Source organism: Ailuropoda melanoleuca, chromosome 10 (assembly GCF_002007445.2).
Source record: "Ailuropoda melanoleuca isolate Jingjing chromosome 10, ASM200744v2, whole genome shotgun sequence".
In the NCBI taxonomy this organism is placed as follows: domain Eukaryota; kingdom Metazoa; phylum Chordata; class Mammalia; order Carnivora; family Ursidae; genus Ailuropoda; species Ailuropoda melanoleuca.
The window spans coordinates 78772643-78798626 of record NC_048227.1 but is presented as its reverse complement, the minus strand read 5'-3'; the positions used below and the strand labels follow the sequence as shown (position 1 = coordinate 78798626).

At 39.0% G+C, this 25984-nt stretch overlaps 2 long non-coding RNA genes and 1 other non-coding gene across 4 annotated transcripts in view; 2 read left to right on the top strand and 1 right to left on the bottom strand.

Moving 5' to 3' along the window:
- The window catches only part of LOC105239242, a 230812-nt gene that overhangs the window by 55712 nt on the left and 149116 nt on the right, over positions 1 to 25984 (bottom strand). The window contains exon 2 of the long non-coding RNA XR_002143476.2: positions 24056 to 24159. This is a non-coding gene — a long non-coding RNA (uncharacterized LOC105239242). The remainder of the gene's footprint in view (positions 1 to 24055; positions 24160 to 25984) is intronic.
- On the top strand, positions 13537 to 13643 carry LOC117804283. The gene has a single exon (XR_004628623.1). It is a non-coding gene; the product is annotated as a U6 spliceosomal RNA (small nuclear RNA).
- LOC105239241 overlaps positions 15411 to 25984 on the top strand; it is a 39462-nt gene continuing 28888 nt past the window's right edge. For both annotated transcript variants that reach the window (XR_002143475.2, XR_004628133.1), the window contains exons 1-2: positions 15411 to 15504; positions 22606 to 22701. This is a non-coding gene — a long non-coding RNA (uncharacterized LOC105239241). The remainder of the gene's footprint in view (positions 15505 to 22605; positions 22702 to 25984) is intronic.

Below are 25984 nucleotides of genomic sequence, written 5' to 3'. Positions count from 1 at the left end.
CAGAGTTCCTAGTTCCCACCCCAGAGGAAACAATGTTACCAGGTCTTCTATGTATCTTTCCAGACATTTAATGACTTTTCTACTATACGCCCCCAAGTGAGGTAATTTGGAAAAGCAGAATGTATCTTTGAGGGAGATCTGGACAAGGTTTGCTTTCATAGATGCACCTTCGTCTTTGTGCTATAAATATAGGCCCCCAATGAGGATGGCAGCCCAAGTCATGCTCATCCCAGATGGGTGGGGTGGGGCCTATCTTGTGAAGTCACCTCATGAAGAAGCTACCTGTGTGTGGCCACGATTTATTTTGAGAACTATTTCTATTCCCACATCCAGAGGAAGATTCCATGACTGTCATTTCTTCTGTCATTTTCTCCCAAGGATAAGGAGTGATTTCACTTAGCACTTGAAAACATGTGCAATGAAGTAAAAAAACAAACTGTAAGCAAAAAACAAAAAAAAAAAGTAAAATAAAATAATAATAAAGTAAAAAATGGATGGAAACTTCTGTGTTTCACCAATGGGTATGGAAAGGTGACAATAGGTTCTTTGTCTGATAAAAGTTAGAAGGTGCAGTGCAATCCAAGATTTTCCTCTAAGTGCAGCCAAATTATGTGTCAGGCGGATGTGATGACCACCACACTATGGAAACCAGCCAAATTATGTATAATGTATACTTCAGACTTTCAGACATTTTCCTTGCAGGTAAACAAACAGGAATCCATAAAACTCCTTGTACGTCTCTGATATTACAGTTGGTCTGCTATTTTAACATGGCCCTCACAGTACGATTCTGCTCGGTGAGATGTCCTGTGTAATTTTCTAAAAGCATTAGGAAAAGTGCTATATGATCGTAGTATCTACTGCTCTAATCTTAGTAGCTTAAGAAAAAGATGCTTTATTCTTCAGAAAGATCCTTATGATCCTAGCATTTGCCAACAATGGCAACAACTGAACTCTTTACAATTACCCGTGCATAAGGTTTCTTGATGTACAGAATCCCTGGAAAATGCTAAATAATCATCACCACCACCACCACCATCATCATCATCAAAAGGTGAGGGTAAGATGTTACCAACTGAATTTGACTTTGGGTATTTTTTGTAAAGTCTATGGCAACATGTCTCAAACTTCCAAAGGCCACTAGAATGTAAGCTCCATGAGATGATGCATATTTCCACAGTGTTTAGACCTGTGCGTAGCCTTCATGCCATGGTTAATTTTATGCATCAACTTGGCTAGGACACGGTACCCATATATTTGGTCAAATGTTCTTGTAGCTATTTCTCCGAAACTATTTTAAAAGTAAGATTACGGGGCGCCTGGGTGGCACAGCGGTTAAGCGTCTGCCTTCGGCTCAGGGCGTGATCCCGGCGTTATGGGATCGAGCCCCACATCAGGCTCCTCTGCTATGAGCCTGCTTCTTCCTCTCCCACTCCCCTGCTTCGTGTACCCTCTCTCGCTGGCTGTCTCTATCTCTGTCAAATAAATAAATAAAATCTTTAAAAAAAAAAAAAATAAATAAATAAAAGTAAGATTAACATTTAAACCAGAAGACTTTTGGCAAGCAAATTACCTCCATAATATATGTGGGTCTCATCCAATCAATTAAAAGCCTTAATAGAAAAGAGACTGACCTGACCAAGCCAAGAAGCAATTCTGCCAGCAAGACTAACAGCCTCAAACTGTAACTCTTCCCTGGGTCTCCAGTCTATCCTGCAGATCTTGGACTTGCCAAGCTTCCACATCACCCGAGCCAATTCCTTACAATATATGTCTCTTTATAAATGTAACTGACAAAAGATATATATACATCTAGGTAGTTCTGTCTCTCTGAAGAACTCTAATACAATTTAGTAGGTATAGAGTAGTTCCAAATAGCATTTGTTGAACGAATGAATGAATGAATGAATGAAATTCTAATTCATGACAAATGTATGTATGTTTCTTTGGTGGATGTGTTTTGCATGTGTTCAATTTTTTTATTTCAAAATATCATTAAAACACTTATTGTACAAACTCTGTAATTTAGAAGTAAAATTTAACTGTTACAACTCTTGCTACTATTTTCCTGATAACCTAAATAGATGGTATCCTGCTTTCTCTATTTGTAAAGGAAAAGAGTGATAGCTTTATTTTGAATTACACCACTCTGTTCTTTACACAGTGAAATTGCCAGAGTTTAACCGATCCCTCAAAATATCATCATCTGGGAAAAAATGGTTGCACATCACTAGATATTCTCTATTCTGCTGACATAAACAGCTGATTACAGCTGCCAATGATTATTTTTCATTAAGTGAAAATTAGGAATATAATACATAGCTCATAGTTATCTGTGTCTTCCAAAATCAACTTCAACACACACACACACACACACACACACACACACACACAAGTGCTCATATACTAAAATGCATTTTGTTGCTTTCTCTGAAAAGAACAGCAATGAAAGCAAGGCCACAATGGTCTCTTCACCAGGCTGAGCTGATACTTATTTTCCAACAGGTTAGTCATCTCTAGAATTAAAATGTATGGTTAGCTTGTACTAGTATTTCCAGTCTTCTCATTCTAACTTTTTTCTTAACTTAAAAAATGATCGAAATTCCATTTTCTTTTACATTCTATGCCTTGTTTGCCTCCCCTGACATACGTAAACCATCATAAAATTTGACTACTAACCTTGTTTTGCTTTTTCAAAATTTTTACCTAATCTAATGCACATATACTATTCTAAAAGGACCTCTGGATCTAGCAAACTCTCATTTAATGAATCTGAAGATTCAAATCAATTAATATCAGTGAAGACCTCGGAGAAACAAGTCAATACATGCATTAAGGATGCTTGAAATATGAGTAATATAAATACAGCCTCCCAAAACAGATGAAGAGAAAACTGTAATTTACTCATGGTCTATTTGGCATCTTCTCTTATTCATACCTTAATCTTCCACTGCTATTTTCCAACCAGGGCTTCCTTTCCCAACATAATCAATCTGGACAATGTATGCTTACTATCAAAATATAACCTTCTGTCCCATGTTGAGATTCAAAATATAAAGCTAATGTACTCATGGGTACTAATGGGTTAATACTTTGACACTGCCAGATGCCAGCTGATACAGTGTTTTAGAGATGATGTCTTAACTTGAGCAACATAATCCATTAGTTGGAATTTCAGTTTCCCATTGATCAACAGAAAAATATCTAGGATAAAAATTAGCTCTTGGAACCCCCTAAATCAAACCAACTAGGAATTTGCCTACTCAGACTTTATGGGGAGTTTACTAAAATTATGATTTTGCTAGACACCCAACAAAGAATCTAAAAAAGACCAAAACGGGAAAGAAGACAGATATTACAATATTAATATCAGCTTTGGGGAGAATTTTATCATTTAATATAATTATTTGACTTCCTGTATATTAAGAATGCTGGCTCCTAAAGTCATTCACAAGTAAATGAATCTGAGAGGCATGACTTCTGATCAATAATAGGATTGAGGAAGCCCTTCAAATGTAGCTTCCATATAGAAAACCAAAGGAATGATTTCAACTGGATTCCTATGTAAAATGGATAGATTACCCTCCAAGAGAAGAAAGGAAAGGAAAGGAAAGGAAAGGAAAGGAAAGGAAAGGAAAGGAAAGGAAAGAGGGAGGGAAGGAAGGAAAGGAGGGAGGAAGGGAGGGAGAAAGGGAGGGAGGGAGGGAGAGAGGGAGGGAGGAAGGAAGGAAGGAAGGAAGGAAGGAAGGAAGGAAGGAAGGAAGAAGTAAGGAAGGAATGGAGGGAGGGAGGGAGGGAAGGAAAATAATTTACATCTTAGAAATTAAAGCTGTTGGATGTCTTCTAAAATAAGTCAGCATTATCCATTTAAGGAATTATAAAAGAAGGGAGGGGTAAAATTTGGTTCAATTTTGCATTTGTAGAGATGAAATAGAACTTTTTCTAAGAGAAGTTAATAAACTCAAGATTAGATATTAAACAAATTCCTTAGTTGGAAAGATGAAATGTATGAAACAGATTTGTTTGGGGAGTTGCTGTGTAAAGCCTCTGATGTTGGGCGAAGTAAAGGAAAATGTTGTTGGATCTGGAGTTTAACTTTTTAATTTTTTTAGTGAGTAGAAATGAACTCATCTCAATAGCATTTCCTCTTTTGTACTTTGCCTAAGCTATTCTTCTAAATTGTAATATTTAGCCATGCCAATTCCCAGAGATTCTCATATTTCTGTCTCAGTGCTGCTCATGAAATAAACAAAATTCCTACAAATTGGAGCTACATCTTAAATCGATTTATATTATTAGTAAGAACTATGGTGTAGTAAAGCACGCCGCACAGGGAGCCAACGCGGTCCACTTTGTAGGCTCAGCTCTTCTGCTGGCTGACAATGACCTCTCTGTGCCTGGGTTTTCTCCCCAGTAAAAAACTCCCTTAAAAAAGGAGTAATAAATAACTCCTTACTTATCTTCTTCCAACCAGCAGAATTTGTCTTTGTTATATAAAAGTAGCCTGATCATGAATAACAATCTTAATAACAGTGAGAAATGCATGGAGTCACTTTTCAACAACTTTGACACTCTTGTGTCTTGAACAAAAGTTTGGAAATCATACAAATTTGTCCCCCATCTTCAGTCAGAACTTCAACTTAACCATTCAAATATCTCTTCCAGGCTAATCTTAGAGATTCTCCCCAAGACGCAAACGTCACAACTTCATCTGCAACCTCTAGGCCAGAAATGGCTTCCTTCCTTCTGGTCTGAGTTGCCTGGCTGGATTTTCAACTTAACGTCATGTATTCTATCCTTAGCAGGGAGGGAATACAATGGGGCTGGCCATTTCAGTGCTATCTATCATTAATCTGAGCCACGGTAAATTTGTTTGTACTAGAGTTTCTGTGGTCTTACATTGCATTCCAGTGAAATGATAGAATCTGATCCCCTGATGGAATGTTCTCTTGCAGGTCTAAAATGACTGGATGATAAAGCCAAACAGGCTGGCAGGAATACTGAGCAGTTCCTGATAGGGGACACAGGGAAAGACATTGTTTCTCTCACTGACCAGTCTCCTAGCAGCCTAATGCACAGTAGCTCTTGACATCATGCTCTCTAAACACCCAAATTTGGAAATATTAAATCAATTCTTCTAAAATGAAATAGGGACCCAGGAAATTGTGTTTTTAAAATATGGCAAAATTTCTAGTAGTCCCCAGTGCTTAAAAGAGACAGGATTTTTTTTTTTTTTAAGAGAGAGAGAGAGCAAGGGCAGGGGGAGAGGGGCAGAGGGAGAAGGAGAGGGAGAGAGAGAATCCTAAGCAGGCTCCACACTCAGTGCATAGCCTGACGAGGGGCTCCATCTCAGGACCCTGAGATCACGACCTGAGCCGAAATCAAGAGTCGGATGCTCAACCGACGGAGCCACCCAGGTTTCCCCAAAGAAACAGGAAAATGTGATGAAAGGAAACATAATGAAGTTGTGTATCCCCACCTCCTGCCTTCTAACAGGTGAGCTCTTACAATGTCCATTGTATAGACAAGGCCGATAAAATGGAACAGGAACCCTACTGAAAATGAACACACCAAGAAATAGGCAATGGTCACAATAGGAGCTATTTAAGAAGGAACAGCACGAGACGTTGACAAGATGGTGAAAGCTGTTTTTCCTTGCTGACACCCAAAAAGTAACCAGAAAGGGCTTCCTTGTTCCATTCCCCCCTCCTCTGAGTTGTGTGGCTTTCCTGTGAGAGGCCTGGAGGAGGGCAAAGTGGTATTCCCCGAGAATGGGCTTTCCCAGCCTCTTCCAGAGCAGTCCAGGTCTGTGAATCAAGGCCGGGGGTGGGCCCAGCACAGTTTTCCTTTCCCCACGCAGGCCATGATTAAGAAGGCATCTGTCTGTCACCACAGGCTTTCAGCTGTATTTCCAGCCCAGCTTCCTCCCCACTGACTCATCCAGTGATGCCACAATCTAATGTTTATGACCTAACAGTTGATCACCATGGAAGGAGCAAAACCGATGTTGAGATGCTGGACAGTTTCAGAAGAGGCAAAAGAAGACCCTTATTCATCGAGACCACATGTGAGGACTGAACACCCTATTCCTCATGCGGGCACTTCCACGGGTTGCTAAAACTGCTCTGTGGATGTCTTCGTGCCTATTGGAGGACCCAAATAAGGACTTCGGGTGACCAAGTACAAACACAGGCCATGGCATTTAGGAACGAAGAACAAGAAGCAGAAGGGAAAATGTGTACGTAGCCATTTAATGAGGTTTGGATGACAAATGCTGTTTCCTTACCTTTTTGCCAGCATGTGGCGAAGGTTTTAAAAGAGAAAGAAAATGTGCTGAATGCCAGGAAAAGACTAAGATCCCCCAAAACTCAACCTTAAAAACAGAGTCCTGCTGGTATATTCACAAGCCAGGAGTATCAGGATCTACTTTCTGGTTATTCCAGGTGTTCCCCCCCCCCCATAAAAATAAAAGCTGAAATGAAAAAGCAAGCCAGTGGAAGAAAATAACTGCTTTTTAGTAAAGATCATTGTATCAAATGCTGTGAGTGGCAGGAGGTCTTGGCACAGATGTGGTAACTAGATGAGGACGGTGGCGTGGTCAAGGTGAAGTGAGTCTGCCTTCTTGGACTGCCCTTCCCAGACTAATAATCAAAAAGAGCTGTCCTTCTCCAGCCCCAAACAGCCCTGTACGAACAGTGTTTCCCAGTAGTGCTTGCGGCTTACAAGTAATGTGAGAGTCTTTTTATAACTGTTGAGGTTTAATTTAAAAGGAAGCTCAGAATCAGCGGTAAAGGGAGGGGAATGTTGTGAACTACAGACCATCTGAATTGGGGAAAATCATAAATACCAGAGTGTCTGATTATGTGAGCTTCTCTTGAAGTCGAATAATGAACCTTCTTCATGTTCTGCTTTTCTGGACTTGGCTCCCTCTGACAAATTTGCAGGCATCAGGGTCTGTCTGGAATTCATTCCAAGTTGGAGGGATATTTTTTCCCTTGACATTTTGCAGCTGAGACAGCCCCGAGCAGGAAGCTGAGGAGCGTAACATTACCAAATATGTCCTTTCTCCTGCCCTTATATTTTATTTCCACAGGAAAAGAAGGCAGATGAGGGCCAATGGGAGCTGGCCAATGAGAATGCGGCCACAGGGGCGGCCTCTACTGGAGGTGGGGAAATTGATCAGATGCCATTTTTCACCAAAAAAGAGAAACTAACTATTCTAGGTAGCACCAGTTGAAATGTGTGCTATGCTGGAGGAAGACGTCTGACCATTTCCTACAAATCGCCCAGCTATTTCTGGGGAACAATTTATCACCACATTGGTCTCATTTTCTCATGAAGGCCTTTACTAAGAGAGCAGGCAGTGTGGTGTATTGCTAACATGTCTGTGCCTTTGACCAGATCACTTCACCTTTGGGGGCTTCCAATTCTTTATTGGTAAAAGGAACTTTCGATGTGATGATCTCCCAGATCTCTCCAGGTTCCCATGACTAAAGTTGGCAAGCTTTTGATCACATGCCTCAATCACTAAAATAAATTTGAATATCCATCTAGTTACATGTTATGTATATGTACTGCTTTATAAGTATGTTATAAACTTACAAAATATATAAAACACAGAAAATACAAATTAAAAAGGAGACCAAATATGTAAATTCTAGTATTTTCTCTCCAAACCTCAATAGTCTCTCTTAAGCACTCCCTGGGGTCTCTTTGTAGATCACTGCTCTAAGCCACATTTCAGTTCTGCTTTCCTTTATGGGTGTAAGACATTAAATCATCATTTCCACGGGGGCTAAGAGAGAAGAACATAGGTCATTAAAGTGACTGCAGATTACATACCTTTGCTTGCATATTAAATACATAAGAAAGTTTTTTATTATTTTTAAATTATTTTTTAAATTTTTATCTTTTAAATTTTTTTTAAAAGATTTTATTTATTTGACACAGAGAGAGAGAAAGCACAAGCAGAGAGAACAGCAGGCAGAGGGAGAGGAAGAAGAAGGCTCCCTGGTGAGCAGACAGCCTGACATGGGGCTTGATCCCAGGACCAGGACCTGAGCAGAAGGCAGACGCCTAACTCACTGAGCCACCCAGGCACACCAAAAAAGTTTTTTTAAAACATAATCTTTTTTGGTTAATCTTGTTGTACCACTTCTAAAAGAGACTAGTTACAGAGAAATTTCTTTACTGAGAAAAACAGCAGTGTAAGTTTGTTGTAAATGGAAATTGGCAATTAAACTTGAGTCAGGGAAATATTTGGGAGCAATAGAAATTGGGGTAATCTGGAGTGTTTATGTTGTGTCCAAAGACAGAAGCTGCTTTTCAGCCCCAGCAAGCTTTCATCATGCAGGAAGGGAGGCCTACTGCTGCCAACTGTGATTTTTCAAAGCATTGGGAGACCCAGATTTTAATGTGAAATTAAGTTAATTTCTCAAATTAATGTTGCTCAAAAATTTTAGAGCCAAGCATATGATAACGATGAACTACCCTCAGCTAATGGGCAGGCTCTTGGTGATCTCTGGCCTCATAATCAGCTGATTTAGCTCTGTAATTTTTATGATAATATTGGCACTGTATTCAGACATCCAAGTTTCTGGGCAGGGTGGTTACGTATGCGTAAGAGAGAAAAACATGAGATGTCATTTCGTTAAGATGTTTTCAAAAGGGTTCACTTCTTGGATACTCCTCAGGCTGCACCATCAGACCAATAATCTATGTTGTTTAGTCATAAAAATAAGGAAAATATTACATTGCTCTTGATATACTTGTTGCTTTTGCATATGGAAATACCATAAAAAAGTATTATCTTAAATTTTGATGTTTTATTGATCAGAGATTGGCAAACTTTTTCACAGATATTTTTCAATAAATATTGAAGCTCTGTGGGCCATCTGGTTGCTGTTGCCATGACTCAGTTCTGTGTGGCTGCACAAGGAGCCATTGACAATACATTGCAAACAAATGAGCCTGGCCAAGTTCCAATAAAACTTTATTTACACTAACAGACTGTGAGCCAGATGTGGCCTGTGGGCTGCAGTTTGTCGGTTCCTGCATTAAATCCTAAGCTCTTCTAGGGTATAACCTGTGTCTGATCCAACTCTGTATCTTGAATCCACACAATCCTGGCACAGAGGAGGCACTCCACGAATATTTGCTAAAATAAATCGAAGGGCATGGAACTTAGCAGTTTATGTCAATAATCATTAACTTCCCATTTGGGAGATAGAAAACCCACAGGAGGGTTTATGCATGGTGTCCACCATGAGGATTACATTGGCGTCTGAATTCCCTCAGGGAATTTGTGGCTCATCCAAATGTGCTGAACAAGGAAAGGAGATACTCCATCAGGCTAATGAAGCAACCTGAGACTGCTCAGACCCCACCCAGACTGAAGGGCCAAAGAGCAAAAGATACAGGAAGACCCTCAGAATTTCATAAACACGCTTCTTCCAAATCTCTCCTCAACTCTTTTTTTTTTTTTTTTAACAACTTAAATGACCAAATACCAGACATCTATTGTGTCCTTACACTGTAGTGCAGTGCTTCTCAAAATTCTGGTCATGACCCAGTGGGCACACACTAAAATGTTTCCCAGAACAATTCTTACTCTTTCTCTCCCATTTCTAAATTTCGTTTTTATGAACTGAGGTAAAATTTACATGTAACACTCACTTCAGGTACACAACATAATTATTCAGTATTTGTATATGTTGTAAAGATGATCATCACAACAAGCCCAGTTAACATCCATCATTGTCAGTTGTCATATAGCTACAAAATTTTTTCTTGCAGTGAGAACTTTTAAGAGCTACTCTCTCTGCAACTTTCAAATATGCAATGTTGTATTATTAATCAGAGTTGCCATGCTATACATTACATTCTTCATGATGTATTTATTTTATAACTGGAAGTTTGTGCCTTTTGACCCTCTTTACCTGTTTCTTCCATTTCTCAACCCACCTCTAGCAACCACCAATCTGTGCTCTGTATTTGTGAGCTCAGTTTTTTTTGTTTTTTTTAGATACCTCATATAAGTGAGATCATAGAGTATTTATCTTTCTCTATCTGACTTATTTCACTTAGCATAATGCCTCAAGGTCCATCCATATTGTCACAAATGTCAGGATTTCCTTCTTTGTGGCTGAATAGTATTCCATCAAATATATACATATATATTTTTTTCTTTATCCATTCATCCACTGATGGAAACTTGGTTGTTTCCATATCTTGGCTAATTCTTATTCTTACTATGAGTAGTTCACTGGGATATCCTCTCTTTGTTTATATTTGATCAATTTTTAGTGTGGCTCGCAACTTTCTTAATGGATTTTATCACCCACTAGATATGGCATTTGGTGTGAAAATCATAGAAACATTCAGTTCTTATTCTAAAGGGATTTACACTCCAACTGGAGAGATAAGATATGCATATATCAACATCTAGGGAACAGTGTAACAGGAGATAAGTCACAGCATCTGTGACACTTGGGGCTCTGCACTGGTAGTAGCTGGAGTTCTGGAAACCATAGATGAGTGGTGGTATTGGTCTAGGCTGGAGGCCTGACACATGGAAAATTTATAAAGGAGTGGAGGAGAAATAAGTGAATTGGGATAAGGCCTCACTTTAAGGAAGAAAAATAAGTCTTCCAAATAAAAATGCACTTGAGGGCAGCTTCTTTTCTCCTGATTCCATTCCCAAGATGAAGGAAAAGAGCCTCAATTAAAATTTAGTAGGGATGTGCTTACTGGAACAGTATGTGAGAGGATTAAAGAAGAATGAGAGGTCCACATGATTCATTTCCAAAAGCCAAATGGAGCCATGGAAAGGAATGGTCTGAGAAGAGTATGATTAGAATAATCACTTTCACTTAGAAAAAAGGTGAAGATAACTTTGGAGAAAAGAGATGACAAAATTTGAAGATCGGTGAGATCAATCTAGACATGCAGTTAGAAAACAAAATAATATTTTTTATTGGCTATTAAGATTTTTAAGTTAGGCAAATATAGAAGTACTCTGGTAGATTTCTTTGGGTGGAGCCCCCAGTTTGTCAAATCTGGTGTGGTTTTGGGTAGATAATGGGGAAAAGAACCAAACGGGTAGTCAAATGGTCAAGCAGATTAATTAACTGTGATAGCCTTATTTAAGTTATGAGTAAAAACACATTGATTATAGGAGTGAAGAGGCAAGGAATGGAAGGGATAGAATTGGCAGAGGGCCCAGTAATCAAACATATAAAGCAATTATCTAGATTTCCATTAACATAAAGAAACTAGAAAGCAAGGGACCCTTGAAGAAGAGTTCTGAGTGTGAGAATCAAACCAAGTTGAAAAAAGTAAAATAAATAGAAATGTCTACAAAATAGCTTGGGACAGATAAGCCCAAGAAATACAAGCATATTTGAGAATCAGAAAACAAGAGACTGTATACTATAATTTAAGAGAAAAGGACATAAGGTGTAGAGAAAATAGAGGATGAGGTTGAAATTGGAAGAGGAGGAAATAATGTAAATGCATATTGATTTTCATTTTTAGGTATGATTCTAAATTTATAATAAGAGAAAGAAATCATAACAGTAACAAATAACTTATTTGAAGACCATTTCCACTTTGACAAGTCTACATTGGGGTTTTCAGTACAAAGGGCTTTATGAAATAAATAAACAAGAGAAATAAGAAAACAATAATGAAGATGGTGTTCTCTCTATTACACAGAAGATGGCATCCTGGAAATCAGTGGTCTGGTTTATAAGACACTTAAGGAAGGTATTTATAGGGGCGCCTGGGTGGCACAGCGGTTGGGCGTCTGCCTTCGGCTCAGGGCGTGATCCCAGCGTTATGGGATCGAGCCCCACGTCAGGCTCTTCCACTATGAGCCTGCTTCTTCCTCTCCCACTCCCCCTGCTTGTGTTCCCTCTCTCGCTGGCTGTGTCTATCTCTGTCGAATAAATAAATAAAAAATCTTTAAAAAAAAAAAAAGGAAGGTATTTATAATTATCTCACAATGATGTGAACTGCCAAATTTTTCTCAAAATATAATTAATTTTAAACCACTTTTTTAAAAAATCTTGGATGTTATGAATAAATCTAACACTACTAAGTTCATCAGAAACCAGGCTTCACTTACTTTACTGACAAAATATGCTTCACATGACACGTTAAGGAAAAACCAGACATATATTTTAAAGCCAAGTAGTATATTCTCTCTTAAAGTTTATCATTTCCAAGTGGTTTATCCTACGTTTCCAAAGCACATCTGAAACAATCTTTAGAAATGATATTATGGTTTCAAGGGCAAGGTTTATTGAGCTTGGTTTCAAAGAGCTCCTCAAGATTCCTTAACTTTTCTTCAGAAGAAAAGGCCTAAGTCTTATCCTAAGACTAGTTAAGAAATAACAAAGAACAAAATCAAGCAGCAGGAGAGGTCCAAATAGTTCTGGGCCTCTATGTAAAGGAGAGGGTAGGGGCTCTCATCCTGGAACCTGGAAGTTCAGGTCCCTTGTTAGTGGGGGTGCATTTAAATAAAAAAGAGTGGCAGGAGGCATAGACTATCCATCCTAGCTGTAGGGCTCTCTTTCAGGATGGGGTCCCATCTTTGACATTTGCCCTCGAAGACAAACCACTATCTTCTCTCTACTCTGGGCAACTTTCCCTAATAGTTGGCTGTTACTTGTACTATTACAGAAAAATTTTCCTGAGCACTATATCAGCTCCCAATGTAGATTTAACATATTTTGTTACATCTCTTCTCTCTCTTTATCATAGTTTATTTACAGAGGGAAATTCATTATAAATCTATATATTATACATGTTTGTGTATGCTGTGTATATACCAGCAAACAGACTAATTTGACATCCCATTTTATTATCCCCACACACAATGCATATGCAACACTAAATGAGGAGTGAAGTTATTATAAGGTGTCATGGACAGCAAGCAGTGACCTTTGAAAAGTGAGGATTTCCCTAAATCTTTCTCTGTATGAGACCAGAATTTATTCTGCACATGTTCTGTATTGCAACTCATGGCATGGAAATTTCAGTGACAAAACTTTGTAAGAAGGCAGAACATAAAAATGACTGATTTTTTTCAGAAAGAGAAAATCCTCTTTAGAAAAGAAATTGCATCAACAGAACCAAAGGCATGTAACAATATTTTCTGAGTGAATAGTAAGATATTTTCAGGCTAAGATGACACAACTTCTTTTCCTTGTTGAAATGTCACTATGAATAAGCCAGGTCACCTAACTCTGGTCCCTTGCATAGTGCTGGGTCAAGGATGGTCAGACAGGCCCAGGAGTAAGGGTTGCGGGACTCAAGATAAGAATAAAATTGGAGGGATGCCTGGGTGGCTTAGTCATCTAAGCTTCTGCCTTCGGCTCAGGTCATGATCTCAGGGTCCTGGGATCAAAGTTCCTTGCTCAGTGGGGAGCCTGCTTCTCCCTCTGCCTCTGCCTTCCACTCCCCCTGCTTGTGCTCTCTCTCTCTGACAAATACATAAATAAAATCTTGATTAAAAAAAAAAGTAAAATTGGAGTGCTCGTTTTGGCAGCGCATATATCAAAATTGGAATGATACAGAGAAGATTAGCATGGCCCCTGCACAAGGATGACACACGAATTCATGAAGTGTTCCATGCTTTTTTCATGTTTTCTGCATATTAAAAAATCCTATTGTACCAATTGGTAAACAATTCAATACCTATAAAATGAAAAAAAAAAAGTAAAATTGGAGACCAGCATACCATATGTCTCAGTATTTAAGTTATAAATCAAGCTAACACACTGTAAAAAAATATGTTTTATTCTCTTACTTTGACATATGTCAGTCACAATGACAAAATTGGAAATATGTCCAAATCTATGGTTTTTATATGACTGGAAGTCAGCAAATTAACAAAGACAAGCACATTAATTTTTTTTTTAAAGATTTTATTTATTTATTCGACAGAGATAGAGACAGCCAGCGAGAGAGGGAACACAAGCAGGGGGAGTGGAAGAGGAAGAAGCAGGCTCATAGAGGAGGAGCCTGATGTGGGGCTCGATCCCGTAACGCCGGGATCACGCCCTGAGCCGAAGGCAGACGCTTAACCGCTGTGCCACCCAGGCGCCCCAAGCACATTAATTTTTATTGTGCACATTGTGTTCTGTTGATGGTCCAATGATACTTGGATGAGTAATGTAATGGGTATAGAAATTTAATAGTAATATAGTAAATATTCTATAAACTAAAAAATTCATAGTACTATGAAAAATGTTCCACAGCCACCATATGCAACTGCTACAAATACCATACTAGTCTGGGAGTACCTCTGGAACCAAGAATCAGGACACAAAGAATAGCAAGCACAACGGCTGCTCAGCACTACCGGGAAGCCACATTTCGTTATGAAAGAACGAATATGTATTCCTATTATCCGCAAGGAGGGACTTGATAAATCACTCAATGTATTTTCTCGTACTTAAGGGATTCTGCTGTACAAAGCCTGCCTTTGCTCCAAAGTGGTTTCTTTCTCCAACAGCAACAAAGACCCAGATAGAATGACTTTTTTCCAGGACACAGAGCCCAAGATAGGCAGGAACATTTCCCCAGAGCCTGAACAATGTCTGTCCCAGCAGGAATGTCTATGGTTCCAGGTTGTCCTGTGCTGGGGCTGTGTGCTTGGATCCATAGTAAGGGCACCTGTGTTTCCTTAGAAAATTCCTTTATCCCGGGTTTGTGATATTCAGGGCCTGAAGTGCAGTACGCCTTTTGTTTGCATGTGAATGCAGTGCTGGATTTAGGTTATTTCCCAAGCTTTTTTACAGACGTGCAGAATCTAAAAAGGCTTAAGGCATGAACAAGCTTCCACAGAAAGCTGTTATTATGGTGTTCCTTGGCAGACTAGAATTTGGTGATTGTATGTACTACATTGGATTATGAGGGCGGCCATTGCCACGAAGGCATACAGTTGTAGATTCACTTCTAGCAAAAGGGCTTCAGCAATATTTTTTTTTCATGAACACGGTCAAGTCTATTCCAAGGGCAATAGATTTTATCCAGTGTTTTGTTTTGTTTTCTTATGAGAATGCCTGATCCAACTGAACTTGACAACTCCTTGATCTCAAGTCCTGTTTTCTTGCTCTCCTGCCTCTATATCCTTTCACCCAAAAAACCCTCTGTCACCACTGGTTTAATTCCAGTTTAATTACAAGCATTTCAATTTCTGATCCATCAAAAGTTTGGTCTTCCCTAAGTATGCATTTCCCGCTGCAGTCTCATAACACTTTACAGGCTCAGAACAATGGTTATCTGTTCCCTCCTGCTAGGTTTCCAGAAACAGGCTTTAGAGAGCTGCCATGTGTTTACCTTTCTTTACACTCCAACAAGCACCCCTCCGTGACTCACACACACAGAAAGCCAAAAGCACTGAACAGTTGTTTATTCTCACCAGCTGGATGACGCTGCACGTGGCTCTCAGCATGGGCGAGGATTAGAGATGCTGGAGAGGCGTGGCATGTAGAGGTAAGTACGCACAAAACTGCATCCACTTGCACTTTGCTTAGATACTCGAAGGAAGTTCAGAGTTAACCATGAAACTCAACTCAGCTTGTCCATCTTTGTTTTTCTCCATTTATGCTCAGATGGGAGAGGAAGGATCAGATAGAGTGGCCAAGAGAAATACAAGTAGAGTGGGGACTTGTCATTTTCAAATGCATACAGCACAATATTCTGCCTTTAGAACTGATGCTCGGTGGACAGGTAACACATGACTCTTGATGGCCTGATTAGATAAATTTGCTACACCTGCTTCAGAGAAGATGGACGATCCTTTACCCCAATCACGAATTACATGTGAGCTCTAGGAATTGTTCAGTTTAGAGCTTCTCAGTCATCTGGCTATTTTCTGCCTAATTTTGTGGAGTTTTATCCTATGCATGACCAGTATTCGGCAATAGACACGTGTTGGATTTCAGTTATATAAAGCTCATCCAGCAGGATGTCCAGTAGGCAAGCTGGAAGATCTAAAGATGAGAAATGTTTGGAGACTTAGAGGTCATCAGTGTATAGTCCTTGAAACTGTGGTTATGGAGAATATTGCTCAGGAGAATAAGCAAGGATAAGGGTACCAGTATTAGTGGGATAAAGAGTGAAAAACAGCCAACAAAAAGCCTCACATTCCATAGCTTGAGAAGAGGAGATCAAAAAGAAACTGGTCCCTCAGAAGTCATTTTATTTATTGGAGATATCCATCAATTCTGGTCTTAGGGATAGTATACCGCTGTCCTTGCACAGGATAACAATTTTATCCTGCCCCTTCCTCTCAGACATCTGAAGAAGGCTGGGTAGGTTCACAGATAAATCATGAGGACTAGCCTATGAGAAAAGGAGCACACGCTGGATGAAAATGGAGAAACTTGTGGAAACAGAGATGGATCTCAAAGATTTAATCCAGCCAAGTCATGTTCACTCTTGTTAATTTTGATTAGGCAACACCGTTGTTTAGCTTTTTTTTTTTAAGTAATATATAAAGGAATCCAAAACAAAACCATAAATATTACAGCTCTTTAAAATAAAAAGCTGTAAATAGAAACCCATGTAGTTTACCAATAGTACTAACCATTTTTTAAATGTATCTCTCTGAGTTTGACAAGTTTATGCAATAAAGGAAAAGAACAATAGTTTTTTTCTCCTAGGAGCTAAACCTTTACGACTGAAGAAATGTAACAGAAATTGCCACTATAAGAATGCTGACTTGGTGACTCCTTAGTGATTTTTCATTATAGAATCACAAATGTTTTCAAAATAGCCAGACTCAAAATACTTTAATGTCAAAGTACAAGGCTTTTAAAGAAATGAAGTTTGGGATGGGGTTCAAATAGGTTTAGAGGAGTACTGTTTTCCCAAACTAAACTAAAAGGAAAGTCATCTCTGACCGTCAACCGCAAACTAAAGTTTTAGGCTTTGACATGAAAGCTGACAACTGCAGATAGATGCAACCAAACAAATTAAAGCCTAGACAAATTCAATATTAATTACCTTGACATATACATGTAAGGACAATCAACATTCAAAATGAATGTATTTGAATATGTAAGTTTGGGGTCTGTTCTTCCTTAGAAGCGAAGATTATGTGCAGGACTACAAGGACTTAATGAGAGAATGCAATAAAGTACTTGCCCTGGGGCTTGGCATCTAGAAACACTCAAATGAGAACTATCATTATTATGACATCATCATTCCAGCCAAGCCAATTCCATTATGTTATCCTTATTATAAACACTGTGAGATTTTATTTTTGCTCTCACTGGTGTGGTCTAATTTGTCTGCAAAGACGGGTAATATCAGTAGTCTGTTTGAGTTTAGGAAGTGGCAGACGGAGTTCAGCAAACAAAAAGTCTCTCCCTCAATAGTCCCAGTACTGAGAATGAGTCAAGAAATGTTGAGGCTAACGACCAAAGGGAGCTCTACTAAGATGTTGCAATTACTATGGCAAAGGGTTCCCAGCCTGTTCAGCCCTATCTCTCTAAACCATCGCACCCATCCTACCTCCTTCTATAGGTAAGAGGGATCCCAGACTGCCAAAGGCAGCCAGCTCTCCTTGACAACCCATTAACCAGTCTCACCTGTCTCTTTCCAAAGAGTGTAAAATAACTTGCCATCTCCATGGTCTCATTATTATTCCCTCTTTTGGACCCTTTGTACTGTTAGCTTTCATAGCCTTCTCTTTATCCTTAACCCTGTTTAATATCAATTCCAAATGAGACGTTCTTTTTCTGATAAAAGCCTAGAAATACTGAAATGGCTTCAAAATATAGATCAGTGTGGGTCACAAAAATCCTATAAATTCTGTTCTACCTCATTTTAATTTTCAGGGTTTTTTTTCCCCCTTGAGGGTCTTTTACAAGGTTTGATAAAGATTGAATGCTTAGTGATTTACCAATAACATTTATTGAAAGAGGGTTGACCATGCTACCTCTGTGTCTCTGTGGCCTAATATTTCTGAATGTCCATTAAATTTCGTGTACTTCCATGCTCAGTTCTAGGCTCTCTCATCTTTTCCATTAAATTATCTCTCTCAAAAATGCTCTCCTTCTACATGTTTCAGTTATGATTTATATGCTGATGACTTCAATATACTTCCAGTCAAATCCAGTATCTAGAGCACAAAGTACATATTATCAATTATCTTACTGCTCTTGGATATCCCACAGATACCTTGACCCTGATCCCATCATCTTCCCCCAACAGCTTAATGCTCTATAGTTCTATTTTCAGTGGAGCCACTGAATTAGTCCACCAGGAGTCCAGACTGGAGAGAAAAATGTCATCTCCATTTTAACCCACACATTAGTTAAGACCTACTGATTTTACCTCACTTATTGTCTTAGCTTTTCCATCTGTGTACAACACCATTGCCTTCCCTAGTGTTGGCCACTAGGATCTCTAACCTAGATTCCTTGAAGAGCCTCATAACTGGTCTCACCGACTAGTCTTGCCCTTCTTTATGCTCAAATTGAGATTTTTCCAAACATCTGTGATATCTAATAACAGAAAGGAGAGTATGAGAAGCAAGGGATTTATTAGAGTTAAGATTCATCAGGTCATTTGGGGGTTCAGGAGAAAAATTAGCTCAGAGTCACCAAGGGCTTTTCTAAGAACTGCTTATAATGTTGACAAAAATGATGATGAAGATGATGATGGTGAAGGCAAAATAAAAAGATGACTTGTAGGTTCCTAACTAACGTGAAGAGACCAGTGGGGAAGTAAATAAATGGGGAAGTAGTGGGGTTAGGCTCACAGAAACCAATCTATTTTTTTAAAGATTTTATTTATTTACTTGAGAGAGAGAGAGGCAGAGACAGCAAGAGAGAGCACAAGTTGGGGGGAAAGGTAGAAGCAGGCTCCGTGCCAGCAGGAAACCCAACTCGGGGCTTGATCCTGGGACCAGGAGATCATGACCTGAGCCTTAGGCAGATGCTTAACTAATGGAGCCACCCAGATGCCCCAATCTATCTTTTATAGCTGCCCCCAGAATGGGTGGGGTGGCCAGAACAAATCTGTGTCCAAACAAGCAACATCCAGGCAGATATCAATACTCAGGAATGCTGACCTCCTAGTGGGTAACTAGAACAGCAGAGGTGTCAGCAGGCAGTACATAGGAATAGGTGAGGACAGTATTCTTGTCCTGGAGGTCCAATAGATCTGGAGAACTAATAGCAGTGGGTATTAGAAAGGTAGGTAGAGGCATCAGGGTCATAGCAAAGCAGGCTGAGATTTAAGGTAGGGCTATACCTAGAGTATAGGTAGGACACAGAGAATAGGATAGAACTACAATTTAAAAACTAATGCAAAACTAAGTTGTGAATTCTGAGCAAACAGCTCTCTTCAGACACACTGGATACAGATTGAATGAAAGTAAGAGTGGCCTGGTCACCTGGTCTAAAGCTAGTGGACTTCAATATCTGCAGCTGGATAGACATGAGTAGAAGAGAGACTAATGGAGTAACAAATCCACTCTTTAGTCCAATACATGTTTCTTGAAAGCCACTGGATAAAAGACACTTTATTGTCTTAATGTGTCAGGCCCTGCCTGGGGTAAGTACTTCACATATATCTTCCCATTAAATTCCTACAACCTTAAACATAATCCTTACTTCCATGATTTTTGAAGTTATTCATCAACCATGCAAATGGACAGTACTGATTCCAAGTAACATGGCAATAGTAACCAACGTTGTCTTGGCATCTAGAAAAATGGCCGGCAGCAAGGATGAGAGAAACTACCTCTGAATAGCTGCTATGTTACTCAAAAGCAAGTGAAAGAGGAAGTCAAAAACACAGTCACACCAAAGGATACCTTTAGGGGGGTGCCTGGTGCAGGAGGCAGTTAAGCCTCTGGCTCTTGGTTTCAGCTCAGGTCAGTGATCTCAGGGTAGTGAGATCAAGCCCCAGGTCAGGCTCCATGCTCAGCAGGGAGTCATCTTGAGATTCTCTCTCCCTCTCCCTCTGTCCCACCCCCTGCTTGTGTGCAATCTCTCTCTCTCTCAAATCAATAAATCTTAAAAAGAAAAAAAAAAAAGATAAGGCACCAGTCCTCAAAATGTGGTTTCCAGACCCCTAAGTTTCTGGACACCCTTTCAAGGGTCTGCAATGTACAAATTATTTTCATTATAATATCCATATTATTTGCTTCTTACATTGTGCTAACGTACTCATAGTGTAAAAACTACCGGGTCAAAGGTCCTTGTGCTTTAGCAGGACTCAAAGGCAGCGGATTCAAACTACGCTAGTAATGATTCTATCTTCACTGCTGTGCACTTGCCGTTTTTTAAAAAATCTAGCTTTGTGGTAATATTTTTGATGAAACATAAAAAGAACTAAATGTTATTAAATCTAAACCTTTTAGTCATATCTTTTTAATACTACATATGAAATGGGAAATACGCGTAAAGCACTTCTTGCTAAAATATGCTGGCTGTCTTCAGGAAAAACGTTTGTGATCTTTTTGAGTCAGAGTCAGGGAACATGATTTTCATTTAAAAAATGACTGGCAGACAAGCTATAGTCATTCACACCCGGGCATTTATCAGACACTTGCTCAAAAATGAACTGAAGTGATCCTCAGGGAAAACAACTGACGGTTTTTGATACCAATGATAAAATCAGAGTGAAGGTGAAGATTAGGATTTTTGTAAATTTAAATTGGTCACTTTGAGTTTGACACTTCCCAACACAATAAGACTTCTGATGAGATGGGTGGTGATATTAACAAAGGCAAGATACATATGTGATATATATTTTAACATAATATTTAATATTTTAAAATATAATATTTAAATAACATTTATATATAATTTAATATACTTATATTTATAAATAAAATAATGAAACATGTCAATATTTGTAAGATCTACATAACTCCATTAACTAACATGTTCCAAATGATACATGTGTGATTCTGGAAAATAAAAGACATAGTCAAAATACAGGACAGATTTTAAAGTAAGAGTATGAAAATTCATTGATGGGGTTTAAGATCTCACATTGTTACTTGTAAGAAATTACCCCTTCTTGATTTTTGATACAGTATCAGAGAAGAATATCCATGACTATCTAAAAGCACTATTAAAATACCCATCCACTGGGGTATCTGGGTGGCTCAGTCAGTTAGGCATCTGATTCTTGATTTTGGCTCAGGTCATGACCTCAGGGTCCTGGGACTGAGCCTCGCGTGGGACTCTGTGCTCAGCATGGAGTCTGCTTGTCCTTCTCCCTCTGCTCCTCCCCCCACATGCTCTCTCTCTCTCTTAAAATAAATAAAATCTTTTAAAAAATAAATTAAAAAGATCAAATACCCCTCCCTTTTTCCATCCACATATTTGTGTGAGGGCAGATTTTCTGTATATACTTTAATTCAAAGTAACATATCACAACAGATTGAATACAGATGCAGATGAGTATCCAGCTCTCTTCTATTGATCTAATATCAATAGATATAATAGCAATAGATATAACCCACATAAACAAAAGCACTTTGGGGTTCTCAACAACTTTTAAGGTTATAAAGGGATATTGAGGCTCCACATTTAAGAACCATTACATTTAGGCAGTGAACGCATGAAAGCTAACCAACATGGCTGGCAACAGGCAGAGTGGATCAATTTGAACAATATAAAGCAATTTGAACAAAATGAAGGAAGGTGCTCCAGGAGTACCACTGAAAAATCAAGGACTGTTCCCATAATTAGGCAAAGTCAGTAGAAAATGCTAGATCCTCTCATCCTACTGGTATGACCCCTTTCACCCCCTCATATGACAAAGACCATCAGTACGGCACACTATCTCTAAGCACAGTGACCACAGATACATAAACAACCTTCCATGGCTTTTAGGAAACTCAAAGGATGTGCCAGAGCTCTCAGCAACGTTTACACAGGGAGATAAAAGAGTACAAGAGTTTTGATTTTGCCAGCACTTCCCAGAAGGTGGGGGCATAGAAGCCTTATGTGAAATAATGCAAGAAGGGTTCTTTTCCAAAGCTGCAAGACCAAAAGTGGAGTGGGAAAATGGGAAAAGGGCATATGGAGGGAGGCAACAATCCAAGGGGTACTATTTCAGAGCATAGAGATATAAAATATACTCTCTAAACTCAGTGATATTATATGGTGTCCTTTGTCATCAGATTATGAGCGCCTGGAGTACATTTTTAAGTGTGCCATTTACAACAGTTACCAAAATGAGTGAAAGTAATCTTATTTTTATTCTATTTAAATGGTGTCCATAAACAGTATTTCTTGGAGAAAATTTCAGAAACTATAGCAATCTTTTAAACCAGATGGCCAGTATTATTACTACCATGTCAATTCCATATATTTAAACACTAGGCACAACATTTGAGTGCATCAGCAATAAATCTAAAAAAATAATTCAAGTTTACTGAAGATCAGGCCAACTTATATTCTATTTGACGGTCTTGTTTTTCAGCTCATGCCTATTAACAGTATGATGTGAGTGTGAATTTACTGAAGCACAAGTCAAAACCTGGGATCTGTGTTGTAACTGTGGGAACTGACAGACTTGCCAAAACTTGTACTGACTGAAACACAACTCTTTCTTTCTCAGCATATTCAGCAGTCTTGGATATTTTGATGTATCTACTTTCAAGCTTCTGCAAAGATATTCCCCACGTCTGAATAATTGTGCTTCCTTCCCATGCAAGTAAGTGAAAAGTAAGATTGTTTTCTTCGGAATAATGGTAGGCAAGCCACTATAATAACCCAGAAAACCAAGATGTCAAAAATCTGATGAGATCATTTATTTGGTCAGTTCCTATTATGCACCCACCGCACTATATGGGGGATCTTAGCAGCTTATTTTCATTTGGCTCTTATTTTTCCCAGAGGGCATATTCTTTCAAAGTACTTGCGTTTTGTTTTGTTTTCAGCTATTTTGCTTTTGGTTTTAACTCTCCACTCCCATGCTTATTTTCCATGGGTCGCAGGTTCTGATGCTGTCTTGGGTATCTGACAGTAAGTAGAATATCATGCTTTAGAACCCAAAGGAACAAAATTCTTACTGTTTTGCAGAAAGATTAAGAACAAAGAAACTTATTTCCAGATCATTTAAATACATATACTTTCAGAGGTATTATGTTCTCCCAGATAAAGCATTCTCATTTTTATTCATATTAATTTCTGAAACAGAGACTAAAATATCTCAAAAAGCTTTCCAAGAATGTTATCTTTTACACTGAACTCAAGCACTCTGCCAACTACAAAGCTCACAAAGCTTATTTTATGAAAATAAGCCTTAAGTGAATGAGGCCTATGAATCAAAGCAATTAGGTAGCATTTAGCTGGTTAGCCCACATATGTTTTCCTCATCCCTGCTTTAACTCACTTGTGCGCATCAAAAACAGAGATGTGAAAAGAAAACATAGTTAGTTGTGGACCCTTATGATTCTGTCCAAATGATTCACTGATCAGTAGCATTCATTTACCTTCTATTTCTGTTCTAATTCTCCCTCATGAATTTTTGACATTAGCAAAATTTCCTTCTATGATTTATTGCTCATGAAAACTTTCTTCACACTCATGTTTTATCAGATCATGTCAATTAGTATCCTGAAGTTCTAAGAAGCTGTATCTACTGGCAAAAATCCTTTGTAAATCACCGGCATTTTCCCCTTTCACCAGCTGAATAGCTTGAGGCAGGAGGAGGAGGACAGGAGTAGTGATACATGGCAACACATGCATCTGTGGGCTTTTAGCTTCCTTCAGCATCTTAAAGAATGAGGACATGGGGAGATAGTTCAAAGAAACTGTGTTGCCTTCTGGAAGAGGCCCAGTTCCAACTGTTCTCAACGTATTAAAATGTTTCCCATCAGTTTTCTTATCAAACAATTACTGAGCACCCTCCATACTCCATTCAGGCTTTTGGCTGGACTCCAGGAATACAAATATGAACAACATGAATAAAATAGAGTCCCTGATCTCAAAATGCTCATAGTCTAGTAAACAGAGATACACTAAAGAGAATCAACGTAGGTTGGGAATATCATGCATTCACTCACACATATGGAGATCTTCCTGCACCATTCACTGTGTTGATCATGACAGCAGACGGGAACTCAGAGGAAAGGCCATTAGCCGAACTGGAGATTTCCGGGATGTCTACCTGGAAGAATCACATTTGAATTGTTGTTATACAGATGATGACAGGGGGAAGGGCATTTCGGGTAAGTAAAGGGCATAGTCAAAAGCAGAGTCATGTGAAATGTCATGGACAATGCAGGAATCTATGCTATTTGCTATTTGTAGAACATTAAATGCCAGGATTAGAGATACGACAGATAGGATTGGTGTTCTGTGAAGGAGAAAGAGCTGGGCTGGAAGGAAAGAGCTCATCTTCTCAATGTACCCTTGGCTAGAAGGAACTTAGAAAGGGTGAAGGTATTCTCTCAGCAAGGTATTAAAAACTCATTAGGCTAATTTATTACGATTGTAAAGAATTTGGGTCAGAACTTCCTGTCATCTAGTATAGACAGAAAAAGCAGGTTAGATTCATACTATGGAAATAAACAAGAAGGTTAGCTGGACTGAGGATTGAATTATTTACAGACATACAGCACACAAATTCACATACACACATCAATGCTGGTAGAGCAATTTATTTGTATTAGCTAAAAAATATTGACTTAAAATGTAGTATGTCTAAAGGCACTACCTAGATCTTGATTACCCCGAAAGGTAGTGAAAACAATCTAACCAGTTTAAACCAGAGTCCTGCTCACTTTCGTTCCATGTCCTCTTCCCAGCATCTGCAACTTCTAAGACTAGAGATACCCTTACTATATGCTTCCGTGGGCAGGTTAAGGAGAAGACAGAGAAGTATTATCTCTATATTGCCCACTTTCTCCTATTCCCTTTCTAGCTTTCCTTCAAGGGGCCGGAGAAAAAAATCTGTTCTGTGATGTGAACTGCATACAAACTATTCACAGTTGACCACATCCGCTGGGCAAGACTCACCAATCCCAAGGAATGTACAAACTCAGGTTCCAAAACACAGGCTGACTGATCACTCTGGCCGACTAAATTGGGGACTAATTAAATGTTTTAACTGGAAGTCTCTCCTCACTGCAGCAGAACAGAGTCATTTTGAAGCAAACATTTCAATGAAACACTTCTTAGGGAGAATCCAATTTAACTACAAGAAGCAACGGCTTCTGGTTGGCAGCACAACGTATTCCCACTTGATCCGCCCCGCCTACCACCCAGGCTAAATGTCACTTATGCTCAGAAGTATAGCCACAGAGAAGGAAGATATTATATCTCATAGATATCAAAGTCATCAGAAACAGTCTGTTCTTACCTATGTAGGATTTTAACCCAGTCCACTGAGGCTGACGAAAGATTATATAAATTATTTACGTAAAGGAGATTTAGAGGAGTATGTAAACATGTTGGGTGTTGTTTGAATGATGTAAGAGTGGGAGGTTAAGTTATTCCTTTCATTTCCATTAGTAATTAGATGTTGGTTGAAGCATTTCTCCTGCCTGGCAATCCCTTAAAGAGGTATAGTGTTTTGAGGCAGCCGAGCACTAATTCTCTCCACGCGGGGAGTCTCCACATGAACTTACAGCCCCAGCATCTTTACAGGGGCAACTGGAATTAGATTAGCCTATGTGGATATAAGAAGGGAATCTGATCAGAAACTCTGAGGGCCAGAAAGAGGAAGTTGCTACATGTCCTGAAGTGAGAAGTCTCCCCTTGGACTTCTGGCCCAAGCTTCCTTAGAAAATCAGAATCCTTCCGCATGACAAAGTTTCCCATGTTATTATTAGGTATCATCCACTCACTCGTTCTAGATGCAAAAGTTAGTGTCAAACATGAAAGCTGCTGCAATAAATACACAAACAAGTCTTCAAGTTGTTTAGCAGCTGCTCTTGGGCAAGAACTGTCTAGACTGGAGATTGCCATCAATGTTGAGTGACTTAATACTT